At 38.3% G+C, this 14,847-nt stretch overlaps 1 protein-coding gene and 1 pseudogene across 6 annotated transcripts in view; both read right to left on the bottom strand.

Annotated features, from left to right (window-relative positions):
* The window catches only part of LOC109640161 (3-hydroxy-3-methylglutaryl-coenzyme A reductase), a 46,080-nt gene that overhangs the window by 30,952 nt on the left and 281 nt on the right, over positions 1-14,847 (bottom strand). Inside the window, exon 1 of one of the 6 annotated variants that reach the window (XM_069522868.1) lies at positions 35-5,312. The exons of 4 other annotated variants lie outside the window; for them this stretch is intronic. The gene's annotated coding sequence lies outside the window, so the exon portion shown is untranslated. Of the gene's footprint in view, positions 1-34; positions 5,313-14,847 lie in introns of those variants that run through there. One more of the 6 variants, XM_069522867.1, reaches the window with a different exon arrangement.
* Positions 5,357-14,844, bottom strand: LOC138407386 (uncharacterized; annotated as a pseudogene).

The raw sequence follows: 14,847 nt of genomic DNA, 5'->3' as shown, positions 1-14,847 counted from the left end.
AGCATTAGTGAGAGGAGAACCAACACAGTCTAACCACACATGGATGTTTCTGCAGCTCCAACAAGGCCAACTGAGTGAGACATCATAAGCCATTTTCAGACACGATCTGTGGGTAAAGTCATTATTCATATTATTCATGTGAGACGTAGCGCAGAGAAAGAAAGTGGCATATTAACTCCGCTGCAGAGATCACATGATTTTCCTTTCAACACAGTGTCTTCTGCGGTTTTGACACTGCTTTTTTACTGGGAGATATTTGTTTTGTTTTTGCTCTGTTTTTTCAGAATTATGGCTATGGCTGGGCCATAATACAATTGTTATCGCGATAATTCTTCCTTAATAGAAATTGAAGACATGTTCAATATAGAGCGTTGACAGAACTCATACCATCCATGTTTTGACAGACAACATGAACAGCCAATGATAATGAGAATAGCACTGCACTGCTCTGAACCAATAATGTGACTGGAATAGAGTTACAATCACATGTAGTTAGGTTGGTGCACACAGCACAGAGTGTGGGAGGAGCAGCAGCTCAAATGCTAATGTTTGGGCTCCTGCAGAGAGGTGGACTACTCTGCATTATCGTTTCATGTTTACTGGTAAGTTAATTATTTCGACGGGTTTCAGGATCAGTACAGACTCTTATTAAAGATCCTGTTGTCTTGCAACAGTCTCCTGTCGGAGTCTGTTTCCTCCTCACTCCCCCTCTGACCTGCGCTCACTTTACACTTTAACAATAAATCCCATCACTGATCACTAGTTATTAGGACATGTACAGTACTGATGTTTACTTTGTGTTTGTTTGATTCGCTTTAGAGTTTATGAGACACATTTTAAAGCTGCTACCCAACAAGAGACGTAAAGTTACATAACCAAACACAACCAGGACATCAGGATTAAAGTGACCCGAACTATCCGGTGTCATGATCCAACATCATCAACTGATAAATGTTTTAGAATATAGGACTAGATAGCGAAAATCCCATGTGATTATCAGTTCTTGTGTAAAGAGAGACAGAGATGAGCACACACACAGACAGAAGATAAATTATTCCCGCAAATTTACGAGGTAGTGCTGTCTTTTAACTTCATTGTTGCAGAAGAAGTGATGCCCCGTGTATCCAGGAACATAATATAAAGATTTTTGTAAAGATCAGTTCTATGTGTGAGCAGTTCACACTAAAAAAGAACTAGTTCGAGGTTCAGCTCATCGATAATAAAAACAATCGATAGTATTAAGTGTTACGTATTAACTTATTAATAGATGGTGTCACAGATCCTCCGGTCACTTTAACACTGAGTCCTGACTCAGTGTTAAAGTTTTTTTCATTATGTTTAAATGCAGCCTCATAAACACTGGAGTCAATCCAACAAACACTAAGTAAACTTCATGTATACTGAGACTGCGTGTTGCTGTGTGAGGGGGTGGGGGTAGAGTCCCAGGGCCTGTGTGTGTAAACCAAGTGGCAACAACTCGGGCTGAGCGATGAGGCCAATTAGGCCTGGGTCGATAATCAATAAATCAATTAATTGCACCATAAATTAAAATAAACTCAATAATTTTGCCTGCCTCGATATATTGCCATATGCATGCATGTTTGTTTTCCTCGTCTCTTGCCTCCAAGCACTCTGGATGACAAGAGGGTTCACTCTGTGCTCGGTCTCACCACCGGGGGGCGTTTGTTCCATAGCGGAATGAACGTAGTGAACCCTCTTGTCAGTCATTCTGTCTCTTTGTCTCTGTGGGGGGAGGCTGGGCTGCTAGCATTGGCTACACACACAGAGTGCAGCAAGATGATTGCAAATCCAAATGCCACAGCCCCGGTGTGGGAATATTTCAGCTTCAAACTGAATGAGCAAGGTGAGCCCATCAACACGGATGAGCCAGTATGCCGAATTTGTTCAAAAGTGGTGGCAACAAAAAAGGCAACACAACAAACTTGCATGCCCACCCAAAGCATAACCACCCGACCCAGTTTTTCCCAGCTGGGGAAAAAAACTGCACCTCGAGATGCAGAGCCTTCATCCCGACAGTCAACACTCACTGAGGCGTTAGGTCGACAAAGTAAATATAAATGGAACAGCGCAAAATGGTGGGCGCTCACAGAAAGTGTAGTTCGCTACATCACAAAAGAAATGCTGCCCTTTAATACAATTGAAAAGCCAGCACTTAGAGAAATGCTGCAAACGTTTGCCTGCGAGAAAAATACATGTTACAAACGGCCTAAATGTTCAATATTTATTGAAATGCAATTTTGTTTGTCGAGACTTGATAAGCCATTTTATTTATTGTTTTGGTTGTGTGTGGTTTTATATTTGAGTGCTGTTTTTCGTAACAGAGACAGGGTCTATTTTATTGTTTTTGGTTGTGATTTTTATTCAAGTGCAATTTTTGCTAACAGAGACTGAGAGTCCGTTTTATTTTTTGTTTATTGTTTTTTGTTTGTTTTATTTATTTAAGATATTTAAACGTTCTTGAAATTACAATTGCAATGGTAAAAAACAATGAGAAATACAAGTTTATTGTATTTGAAAGGGTGTGCATCATAATGATATAATTTGTGGGACAATATATCGTCCAGCAAAATGTGTTATCGTCCCAGGCCTAAGGCCAATACAGAAGTGCATAAAGCTGCAGTTCACTGGGTGGCCACTTGAGGCTAGCTCCAAGAAGTGTCAATTCCCATTGACTCCCATATTAAAAAGCCAGACTTTAGAGCGGAATTAAACCTGATTCAAAAAACTGTTTTAGTCTCAATCAATAAGTTCTTCCTTCATGACAACTGTGTGTGTGTTTGTGTGTGTGTGTGTTTGTATGTGTGTGTGTGTGTGTGTGTGTGTGTGTACTATCCTTTAGATAGTATAGAAGTTTTGAAATTAAAATGGAAGTAAAATACTGTCTTTTATTTATGGATGACACCACACGAGCAGTATGGGTGATTTTTTTCTTTTGTTTTATTACATCTGAAGAAAGGGTTCCATTTACTTCAATTGTGTTGGATTTGGCTGCAACACTTTTTACCCTGAGACCCCTCAAGTGTTTTGTGGAGTCAAACACTTCACCCTCCCCTCCATCAGTATAGTGGTGAGTGGATGATGAGCAAATTAAATGTTTTCAGTGAACTATCCCTATAAGTCAGTTTTATGCTGGTGACACCAGCTCAGTGTTGTGAAAGTCAACTAGGGTTCAAGTGTTTAGCTGCTAGTGATGGGAGGGGCTGTGTGCCTGCCTGTCTGCAGCATGGCAATTTTAAGTGTCAGCTGGGGGAGGTGAAGATGGCACTGTTGCAAATGAGTATCTAATCCGATGGTATTGATTAGTATCTGTGTATCGATTTTTTTGACAACCCTAGATCATGGGTGGCTGTGGCTGAGGGGTAGAGCGGTCGTCCTCCAACCAGAAGGTTGGCAGTTTAATCCGATCTTCCCCATCTGCATGCCAAGTGTCCTTGGGCAAGATGCTGAACCGAATTGCCCCTCATAGAACAAAAAAGTGCTGCTAATAGATGCACTGTACGAATGTGTGTGTGAATGGGTGAATGGCAAACTGTACTGCAAAGCGCTTTGAGTGGTTATCAAGACTAGAAAAGCTCTATATATATACAAACAATTTACCATTATTGTAATGCAATGTTGTAAGTGTTCATAAATGACACATGAACCTAATTATACAAAACATCACCTAAAGAGTTTCACTGTAAAATAACAGTAAAATACTGGCAGCAGGGATGCCAGTATTTTATTTTACAATGCAACTACTGTTATTTATTTTAACATTATATTACCATACTTTGGATTACAGTGTATGACCGTAGAATAACGGTGGGTGTTGTGGTTATTTTACAGCACATCTACTGTAATTTATCTAACAGTATAATACTGTTTTTCAGATTACAGTACATGATGGTAGGATAACTGTGTTTTAGTAATTTTACAGTGCATCTACCATAATTTATTTAACAGTATATTGCTGTATTTTGGTTTACAGTACATGACAGTAGGAGAACTGTGGGTTATGGTAATTTTACAGTATATGCCAGTGTGTTCTAAAATTTGCTATATTTGCATCGTATAAATCCTCACCCATTTAAAGCCCAAAGTATGCAGGGCTTTTAAATACCCAACCCTAGGCGTCCACATTCATCCCTACAGCCAGTCAACATCCAGAAGTCCTACAATATACACACAGCTTGACTTTTCTTGTATTTTAATAATGTCTCGCTTTCTGGTGCTTAGAGCGGATCAGAAACACATTCAGCAACAACATGCATTCATCACTGTTCATCTGTCTGTGCTCAACTGAAGAAAAGTAGCAGGTTAAGCAAGCGGAAGACACGTAGGAGGAGAGTAGCAAAGAGTGGACAGTACAAGGAGTGTTTACTCTTTCTGTTTTCAAGAACCAAGAACAAGAACTCACAGAGCAGAGCACTAAGTCTGGCGGCCGTGGCTCAGCGGTAGAGCAGGTCGTCCAATAACCGGAAGGTTGGCGGTTTGATCCTTGCTCCCACTTGCCACGATTGAGGTGCCCTTGAGCAAGGCACCACCCCCCAGCCCACTGCTCCAGTATATGTGTGTACATGGCATCAGTCAATGTGTGTTTCTATGCATGTTTAAACAGGTGCCAACTGGATGGGTTAAATGCGGAGAACAATTTCATGTATGCATGTAAAAAGTGTTAACATGACAATAAAAGTAATTCTTCTTAAATCTAACACCGTTTCCCAGAACCGACAGTATAGAGCTCTCACTTTAAACTGACTAATTTCACTTAATAACTTATTTCACTTAATAACTTCTACCAAACTGTCTGAGCTGTGTCTGCCTCAGTTTCTATCTAACATAGTATTTCTATGCATGCTGGCTCAATGAAGAGACATAATCATAACTGAATTGATTACATTTTGTTGTTATTGCCAATCATTCCTAACCTCTGACCTTGAATAAAAATCATATGCAGACCTTTAAGTAATAAGTTTGAGAACCCTGGTATAGAACACAAGAGAATATACATTCCATAACATGGCTGTAGTTTATTACAAAGTGCTCATTTGTACAGCAGACTTTGTAAGATAAGTAACATTGAGAACATTTGTATTATAAAAATGACAAGGTATTGCATTACCATATTTGGAAGAAACTGTCTCCAATACAATCATTAGTGACAGACTTTACTGAACTAATGAGCATAACCTCAGATGATTTAAAATACCATCTAGAACAGTGTAACACTGCATTAAAGTACCAGCTAGAACAGTGTAACTGAACAGTCAAGCTTGCAAACAAGTCTTTTGCATGTGAACAATAACAGTGGGCGTGGAGAAAGAAAAGAGGGGGAGAAAGAAAGAGCAAGTACTTGACAGCAGCGTTTGGCTTGTCTCCTCAGTCACTTATGACAAGTGCCTGTAAAAAAAAAATTAAATAAAATTAGCAACACAACGTCTCTGGTAAAATATAAAAATCTGAAAGACTAATGGAGGGAGAAAAAGAAACATGGTTAAAGACAGGACGAAAAGTTCAAAGAAGAGAAAAGCAAGAGACAGAAAGGAGAGAGGGTAGTTAATTCAGGGAGGGTTGCCTACCTACCTACTAGGTCAGTAGTGTAGCATGTTGTTGGAAGGTTAAGAAGGACTAGTGGGAGGAATGGAGTCAAGCAGAAACTAGAAATGTCTAAATTTTCAGAAGGCAAATTGTGTGCTTGCAAAATTGAGTTTTAAGTTTTTTAATCAGTACTTGATGTAGTCATCAGTACTTGAGGCAGTAGTTGAACAAGCTGATACAGTTTGTATTTTAAGAAGTTTAAATAGCAGGCAAAACAATGCGGTCATTTTAAATCAGACCGTTCCTCTGATCAATGATAAAACCAGATGAAATTATTTGCACACGTTCCTGCTGCTCTTCTCAACCAAGTGCAGGGATGCTGTCGAGACTGCGGTATTCTAGGATGTTGCTTTGGCATATTTATCAAGTTTATAAGCAAAGAAGAGTGTTTAGTATGTACCCCTCGATGCTGATCATCCACTGGCTGTTTGTCCTGGGCTCATTTCCTATGAAATATAGACATTTACAAATATAGAGTGGAATGAGATATAATCTCCAGTTCCAAAAGTATTTACCTTGTCCAGTGCCATCTGACATCATTTTGATTGACATATTGACTGCTGTATTTCTCAAAAACAGGAAAAAGGCAGTTGCCAGGATTGTCAGATGGGCAAAATAAAATTACCGTACAATTATTGTACTGTTTTTCAGTATGACATGCCATAGTTACTTCATTCTCATTAGAAAAAGTAGTTCTTTCAACATGTACACCAAAATACATACCGAGCAAAATGAGCCGAGGACTGGCTGGTAGAGTGAAGCTTCCCTGAATGTCAGCAGCAGTGGCAGACACCTGAAAAGTTAAGAGAAGGTACAACAAAATAATAATGTTATAATAGGTGTACAATCACAAGAATCATTTAACAATAATTGATCAATACTCACTTCAGTATGAATCACCAGTCCATCTGGGCTCTCACCAAAATGAGCCATAACAAGCTTAACTACTGGAGAGTCAAATCCTCATCCAGACCCTGGGAAACAAGAGCTTGGACATCACTGTGGTTTGATTTTGTCCTGAAGTACTCCACAACTGCTCGTCCACATTCCCCCACGAAAAGCTCCAAAACTTGCAGGACTTTGATATCTGTCAGTGGCTCAAAATGAGCATATATGCCCCTCTGTGTAAAAAGGTATGGCCATTTCATTCTTAGATCCTCAATGGAGGATGCTGGCATTTGATTTATGTAGATACGCTGAAGGCTGTATGTAGTTTCCATGAGATGTATCACCTCCGCCCTCTGTCCTCCATTCAAGCCCTCTTGCTTGTAAATGTTTTAAATTCTGTAACGTTTCTCTTCCAAAGTGTCAGTAGTCTCCCCTGACAGGATCTCTAGCTGGAATTGTGTGCAGCCATAGGAATCAAACGGTCCTCTCTGAGGTCTTGTTCCCTCACGACATCCCATCAAGCACTGCTGATACAGCCCCGCCCCCCCCCCCCCCCACCCGTTGATATTCTCAATGCGAGTTTTTACTTGCTCAAGCAGTGAGGTAAAGCCTCCAGCAATGAGGATTCCTTTTCTTGTTATGTCAGCGAAACTCTTTGAGTATTGCCTAATATTTTCTTATTCCATCCACCAGCACTCTGATAATCTGGTGCCGCCACTTGGAGGAAGGTCTTTAACCATTTGTAATGGCTGAAACTTTTTCTTGGGGCATTTTGTCCCATGGTTCCACAAATACATCAGGCCATATTATGTCATCTGGAAGTACACTGCTGGCACCATTTGGTAGTGGGTGTGGTGATGAGCGGGAGCAGGAGGGGGAGCTGGAGAGTGAGGGCGAGGTGGATGAGAATGAGAATGAGGAGTTAGGATGAGTTGAAGCAGTTGAATCCGATGAATCATCGTGGATAACTTGGAGATCCAAAGTGATGGTCTTGGTTTCTGAAACAACAAAGACATCTAGTTTGCTCATTTTCCAGACTCCACTACAGAAGCTTTGCTTGATTTTATCTATATATATATATGACAAAGACAAGGAAAAGCATTCTAGGTCCCCTTTTAAGAAGAAAATTAATATTCTCAGTTCTCAGAACAGTATAGTCATTATTAGCATGCACCTTATGCAGCAATGATTATACTGAATGAAAATTAAATGTGTATAACAATCTATGGCTTCGTAATTATTAATTACCTAATATGAAGGCCTCCAGTAATTTCTTTGCTGTATATCAGGTAGCAAGTCATTGAGGTCCTCCTGTTGGACGTATTTCAGGTCATCCACAGACTCGACACCAGATGTCTGAAGCGTGGAAACTATCTCTAATTGTGTCTCCACAGAAAGACTGGGCAAAGTGTTAAAGAGAATCCTCTTGATACTCTCTTCCAGTGAAGACATTCTTCTAAAAGGTTGGGATAGAATGATGAAGAATTAGGAGTGACATTACCCAAACAGTGTATACTGTCAATGGATAATAGTCAAGCAGGTTCTCATGAGCAACACGGCAGTATTCTCTCTTCAGTTTTGTAATGTAATAAACACCAAATTCTGGCAGGCGCACAGCTTGATACTGTTCAGTGATGAAAAAAACACAAGAACTCTTATGAGCCTGTTTAATTTTCCCAACAATAAGCCCATCGTCATTATGAGATATCACAACAAACAATTTGCTCCTGTACTCAGTCCCCTTTACTGACACATCATGGGTAACTAGAGTGTTCAGAAGTTCAAAGATGAATTGTGCCACTGATTGTCTGATGTTATCATTGTGGTCTTCCAAGACAAACTCTGTGCATCTTTCCACCACAACATCTGGTGGGAAACGAGGGCCAGCACCTAGAAGAGCTTGCAAAAGTTGATGTCTCTCCACTAAGGTACCACACAGGTTTTTAAAGTTTTGCAGTTTTCTTGCACATCGCTTGAAGTATGTATGTTTACTTTTGAACCTTAATGTCCACAAGCGGATGAGTGGTCCAAAGTGAAAGATGAGTTCAGGAAAATGGAGGATATAGTGGTGTTTGGGCTTAAGTGGGTGATAAGGAAAAGTTTGTCTTCTAGAATCCAAATACTCATCTATTAGGACACCTAAATAGGCTACCTGACCTGTGGAAATAGCTGGAGCAGTGATAAAGTCCACAATCTCCCTGAGCTGCAAAATTAACTGCCATACCTCACTGTCAACCGTGTTCACCATTTTGTCACTGATGAACACAGGTAACATCCTGAGGAAACACCAGTTTTGAACCACATGTCCAGATAGTTTTTCCACTCTTGAGTTCACCTCACAGGGTTTATTGCTTGCATCGCTACCAAGATATTTGAACTGAGTAATACGGCGATTCAAATCAAGGTATGTGAAATGTTTCTCCACCATGACAAGATGTTTAATGTAGATTGCCAAATCAAAGGAAACTATGCCCTCAAAAAGGTCATGGCTAAGGCAGGGAGGTAACTCAGGCTGGCAAACATGAAATTAAGTCAACTCATTGAAAAGTGAGTCAAATTTGACCCCTACACTTTGAGCCTGGACATATTCCTGATATGAATTTTCTGTACGCTCTTGGCCCTTGGCCAGAGGATCTTCCAGAAATGTCTTACGGTCAATCTCATAATATCTACAGAAGTGTAAGCTCTTGCTGAAATTCTCAGTAAAGCCTCCAATACAGTGTGACCCTAAGTTATCACCTGCAATGGCACACACAGTTCCTTTGAAGGTCTTACCATCAGGCATGGTGATGCCACTTGTCTCAAGATCTTTAAGATCCTTTATCAGAGAGCCAAACACTAGGTCTTGACCAAAATACTTAAAGTCCTGCTCTTCACATAGTAACACTAGTCAATGTTTGACCTGTTGTGGGGCAAAATATTGGCAAGGGTGGCATATACTGCAAGGACTTTGTGGGTTTTTTTCCCTGACCCAAGCAGATTTACAACCCCAAAGGCATCCTGATAGAGAATTAAGCCTAAGGAGGAGTTTTTCACCTCAAACATATTGTTGTTTTCAATGTTTGTGCCAGCCCATACATCTCTGAGCACCTGCTCTGAGTTGACATAAGTGTTTGAATGCCAATGTTCCAAAACGTTAGACTGCAGAAGAAATGCAACAGTCTCTTTGACAGGGATATATTGCGCAAAGCACTCCTTACCTGGCTCGTTCTGGCCTAGGCAAATGGGCTTTGGCTCAACATAATGGAAGCTAGTCTTGAAGACATTTTTCCTCCTCTGGTCAGTTTTCAGTGTTTGGGTATTGCATTTTCTGAAAAGATCTTCACATTTAAGGGTATCAATTACATTCTCTATGTCAGTTTCTGCAAGACCAAGATTTACAAGCTTTTCTTTGAGTTTGAAAAGCAGGTCTGACTGACTAATTTCATATATCTGTTGATAGTCCTCTATGATAGTCTGAATCACAGAGTCTGGAAGGAAAAATTTGGCTTGCAACTTGAGATAAAACATTGCTAAATTTCTGAAGAACTGATTTTCTTCCACAGCCTCTGGGCAGACCTCTGTTTGCTCACAACTCAACAGACCTGGCTCATCAATCTGCATATCACTATCTCCATCAATATCTCAGGAACTGGACGGATTCACAATGCAGTCCATCAAACCCTCTTCGGAGGACTTTTCATGTTTCCTTGAAATGTGTGATGTGAACGAAGACTGGACTTTAAATCTTTTGTCACAGTTTCTGAAAGGGCAAGCCACCTCTTTCCCCTCTATTATCTGCACCTTCAAATGTGAGAAAGAGTTCTGAGTATTGTCACATTAAGTACTGCACAAGCCAACATGACAAGTTAAATCAACCACACCATACAGTGTAGACCTAGACTGGCCACGACAGTGGCAGTAGCTGTGAGATTTAAATGTTCTAAACTTTTGGAAAATTCAATGACATCCAGGAAAAACACACTTAAAAGAAGCATTGGGTGTGCAACTGTGGGTCCGCATGTAACATATCAGTGTATGTCTTAGCACACGTCACACAATATCATCTTGCTTTAGTTAAATGTCTGTCTTTGACAACAAAACCTTTAGTGTGATAAAATAATAACTTCTGGCATTCACGAAAAACAAAGTAGGCTACTGTATGTTAGCCAAACATAGCAATACTTGGCTAATATGACAATATCATGCAGTTTAAATGCGCAGACTTGCCTATATGATGAAATGATTAAGCAAAGTTAAGGAAGCTGATTTTTTTCCTTCTTCAATTTCACTGATTGAGAAAGACAAACACTACTACAATGGAGTACATAATAAAATGTGTTTGATGTTTTTAATGTTGCTCCTGGCAAGAACACACTGACACACCTTACTTCTCCACCTGGTGAGAGACTGGCGATTGTAGGTCCTAACTCACTCCCTTTGGAAAATCCTCTGTTCCTTCCAGTTTGTGGTTGCACAGTCAGCTCTATAAAAGCACAAGTTAACACAGGTTAGTTATATCTTCACAAAATTGGCGATTAACTTTAATAACGTAACAATCTCTAAGATGTTAATGACATAAATTTTACAATAAAAAAAACTTTATGAAGGTCAGCAACACCTACAGCTAATTGAGCTCAAGCTAGCTTTCACTTAGCCAGGCAATCTGAACTAATGAAACAGACCTAATAAAACATCTGAAATTTCAACAGTTCAATAATCATGCAGACAAAACAACACTGGACACTACCAATTTCGGGAGATAAGCATACCTTTACTTTACCTGCTCTGATGAACTCCACATGGACTTCTCGAATGATATGACGGAGCTGTGCTCTCCAAAGTTGAGTTCGGGAATAGCCAGTTAGTATATTGTCACTCAAAAATGAGGAGTTTGAGGAGTTTGATCAGTAAAGAAGTGCTATCATCAAAATAGAAACATAAGCCCGCAATCATCAGTAAGATGCTGATGGATGACTGAACTTGAGAAGGGATGTCTCCACTGCTTGACAGAAAATACTGTTTTATGCTGTTAAATTACAGTTTCTTATTGTTAACTGAGCATTAACTGTTAATTTACATGTAAGCATGAATATTTAACAGTATTTTACAATTATTTTAAAATACAGTAAGATACTGTTGTAATCCAACATAAATTTACAGCAATTCATTACAAATACTGTTTTATGCTGTTAAATTACAGTTATCTACTGGTATTGTTAAATGACTAATTTAAAAGTTCATTTACATGTGAGGGATGAATATTTAACAGTATTTTACAATTATTACAAAAATACAGTAGGATACTGTTGTAAATCCACCGTAAATATACAGCAATTCCTTACAGTGTGTACTTTTGGTCTGAATATTTGAGATGGCTTCTTTTTTATCTCAGAAGTGGCATCAAAGATATACTGTAGCTTATAGAATAGACCAATGAGACCTTCTGGCAGTCACCTGATCAAACTGATCATGTGGCCAAATGGCTCAAATATTTGTGAAATTGATGTCTGAGATCACATGTCATTGTTGGCAATGAAGTATCAACATGTTGTTAAGATTCTCCAAATCATGTTTTATAAAATAAATACGATTTAATGGATCTCCTTGTAGTTATTTATATGGTCAATAGGTTTCTCCATATCATACATTAGATTAATGATTTACTATATTTATGGGTCATTGCTTGTCTTGGCGTTTTTAATGTACCTTCACATGTACAGTACTGATTATATTTTTCATGCTGATTATGTACAATTTGAAACAAAATTAATCACAGATACTAATTAAGACAGATATAGGCTCACTAAGTTTGAACTTTTTGGGAGTGCTCCGTGACTTTGATTGCACCTTTATTACAGAGAAATGGTTCTCATATCATTTTCAAGCACTATATCATATATAAAATATTTTGTAATCTCCAATGTAAAATTTAACAGCATAATTAGTGATTATATCAGTTTAAATTGAACTGCAAAAATATGTTTTAAAATTGGTAAAATCTTCCTTTAAATTAAATCTCAATTTTCAAAAGTTTGGATATAGGTTAGGGGTAGAATCAGCCAATGAATCTGCTTTTACCTGTGGCCTGTACTACAAAGCAGGATTTCCTTTTGCCTACTCTGATGAGTTTCTTTATGAAAGTTATAAAATCACATCACAGGGAACAATCTACTTTGACAACAGCTGCAGCCATATACAGTATAACCAATCCGACACATAGTGAGTCATTGCAGATATTGTGCGTCAAACTAAAGTCCATTATAGAGGCTACATCATGTGAGGGAAACATTTCATCCCTCATCCAAAAGGCTTCTTCTATTCAGTTTGCCAGTTTTTTTTTTTTGTTTTGTTTTTTTTAAGTTAAGAACAGATTCATATCTCGTAGTTACTTATCTCATTGCCACCTGTTATTATGTCATGGTTATGTTTTTTTTTTTTTTTTTTTTTCAAACGTCACCGGGGGTCTCCGTAACTTACACATTCACACAGAGAATTTTTCCCAGCAGACCTTCCTGTATTTAGCGGCTGTAACTGTGTGTCTTTTAGGCTGGATAATGTGTTTAGATTCCTTGTATTTTTCAAATATAACAATTTGCTCCTCGTTTGTGAAATTTGCAACTCTGCTGCCCAGTCAGACTTGATTGAACAACTGGACTTGATTGAGTTTTTTGAAGACACTTAATAATCACATCTAAGAGGCTTCTTCATTTCTGAAGAGAACTGAGAATTGACCTGACTCTTGAAGTAATGTCATGCATGCCATCAAATTACAGCTAATATAACTAGTTGCTCATAAGAATGTCTTTATTGTCATTGAACAGGGTGTACAATGAAATTATAGAGCCACTCCTTCACAGTGCAAACATATAAGTACAAAAATACTAAAACGATAAAAAGTAAATAAATACATTAATGTTATTAATGTTAATTAAACGTCATGTTATCCTTTTAAAGGGCTGGGTGATGTGAAAATGTTTATGTTGATAGTTTTTGGCCGTAACAGGTGATATTGATAATTACAAATGTTTCATTATAATTTCCTAAGTCCAACACCTCTTTTATCCTGAGTAAAGGCTGTGGATATGGGTGAAAAATTATAAATATTTGCAAACAGCAAAACATTTTACAGATCTGAGATGGATCAATTATGTGTTATACCTGATTCATGTGCTGCACATTAAACCAATATATATTGGACTTATATTGATATTGTTGAACATTTAATTAATTAATTAATTATTATTGATACTTTTAAAATTCCCAGCATGAGTTCCCTGCTACACTGTCCACTGCTGACAGACACCTGCAGTGACTGTGAATGCCTACTGTAAGTGAACACACATAGACAGAAATGCATAACACTTAAATCAAGTTATAAAGTCATTTCCTTATTGATAATAGTCATCCCTCTGATCCTGTTCCCATCACTTCCTCCGTTTCTCTGTTTTCTTTGCAGTGTGGTCTTCTGCAGTCAGCTCTGCCTGCTGACCATAAGGTGCCACTGCACCAAATCAAACCGTCACTACAGTCGCGCCTCTTCTTTTATACAGTTTGAAAAGCCAAGAGACAATTGCGCAAAATGTAGCTTTCAGTCTGAGTATCAACATTTCAGGTTTTGCAGTTAAAATGTTCACAATTTTTAATGTCACATTTTAAATTTCCTTTTTCTTTTATACTTTAGTTATGACTTTTCATTGCAGTGTAGTAAAATAATCATTTAAATTTGATCTCTTTTGATTGTCAATTTGTACTTTTAATACTAGATATAGTATCCTCCATTTTCATTCGCTTTTGTATAATTCAGTTATTCTACCAGTGGGATTTTAAAATAAACAACTTGGGTCGTTATATACATTTCTTTCATACACACTTGTTGGGGTTGCTTTTCATTTATATTGCCCAAAACTAAAAGGCAATAAAAATCGTTCTTTCTGTCAGCAATTTCAAACAGAAGCAAAACTGTGATGTGGAAGGTAAAAACCACATGGCTCTGAAAGACTATTTCACACACACATGCAAAGAATCGGTTACCAAGGAAGATTGTCAAGCTTAACATAATTTTCAACATTAACAAGATGTAGAGTTACTGCAAATACATCCTTTCTGGAGCTCCCCTATCAAAAGAGAACGCGCACTTAACTAAGTACAAAAATTATCACTTAATAATTTTAATTTTTATCCTCATCAATCTGCACTGTGGCTTTACAATTGTTGATCTTAACAAGAGTAAAAAATGGGCGAAAATATTACCATTAACATATCTTTTTAAGCTAATGCCTAAAATATTGTTTGAGTTTATCTCTGAATTGGGCGTCTGCTAGCTGCTGAGTTTGCAACAGCAGTTCTACCCTATTAATAAATATGCGTTTGACACGT

Source organism: Paralichthys olivaceus, chromosome 4 (genome assembly GCF_024713975.1).
Source record: "Paralichthys olivaceus isolate ysfri-2021 chromosome 4, ASM2471397v2, whole genome shotgun sequence".
NCBI classification, from domain to species: Eukaryota; Metazoa; Chordata; class Actinopteri; order Pleuronectiformes; family Paralichthyidae; genus Paralichthys; species Paralichthys olivaceus.
This window is presented reverse-complemented; position numbering and strand designations above follow the sequence as displayed.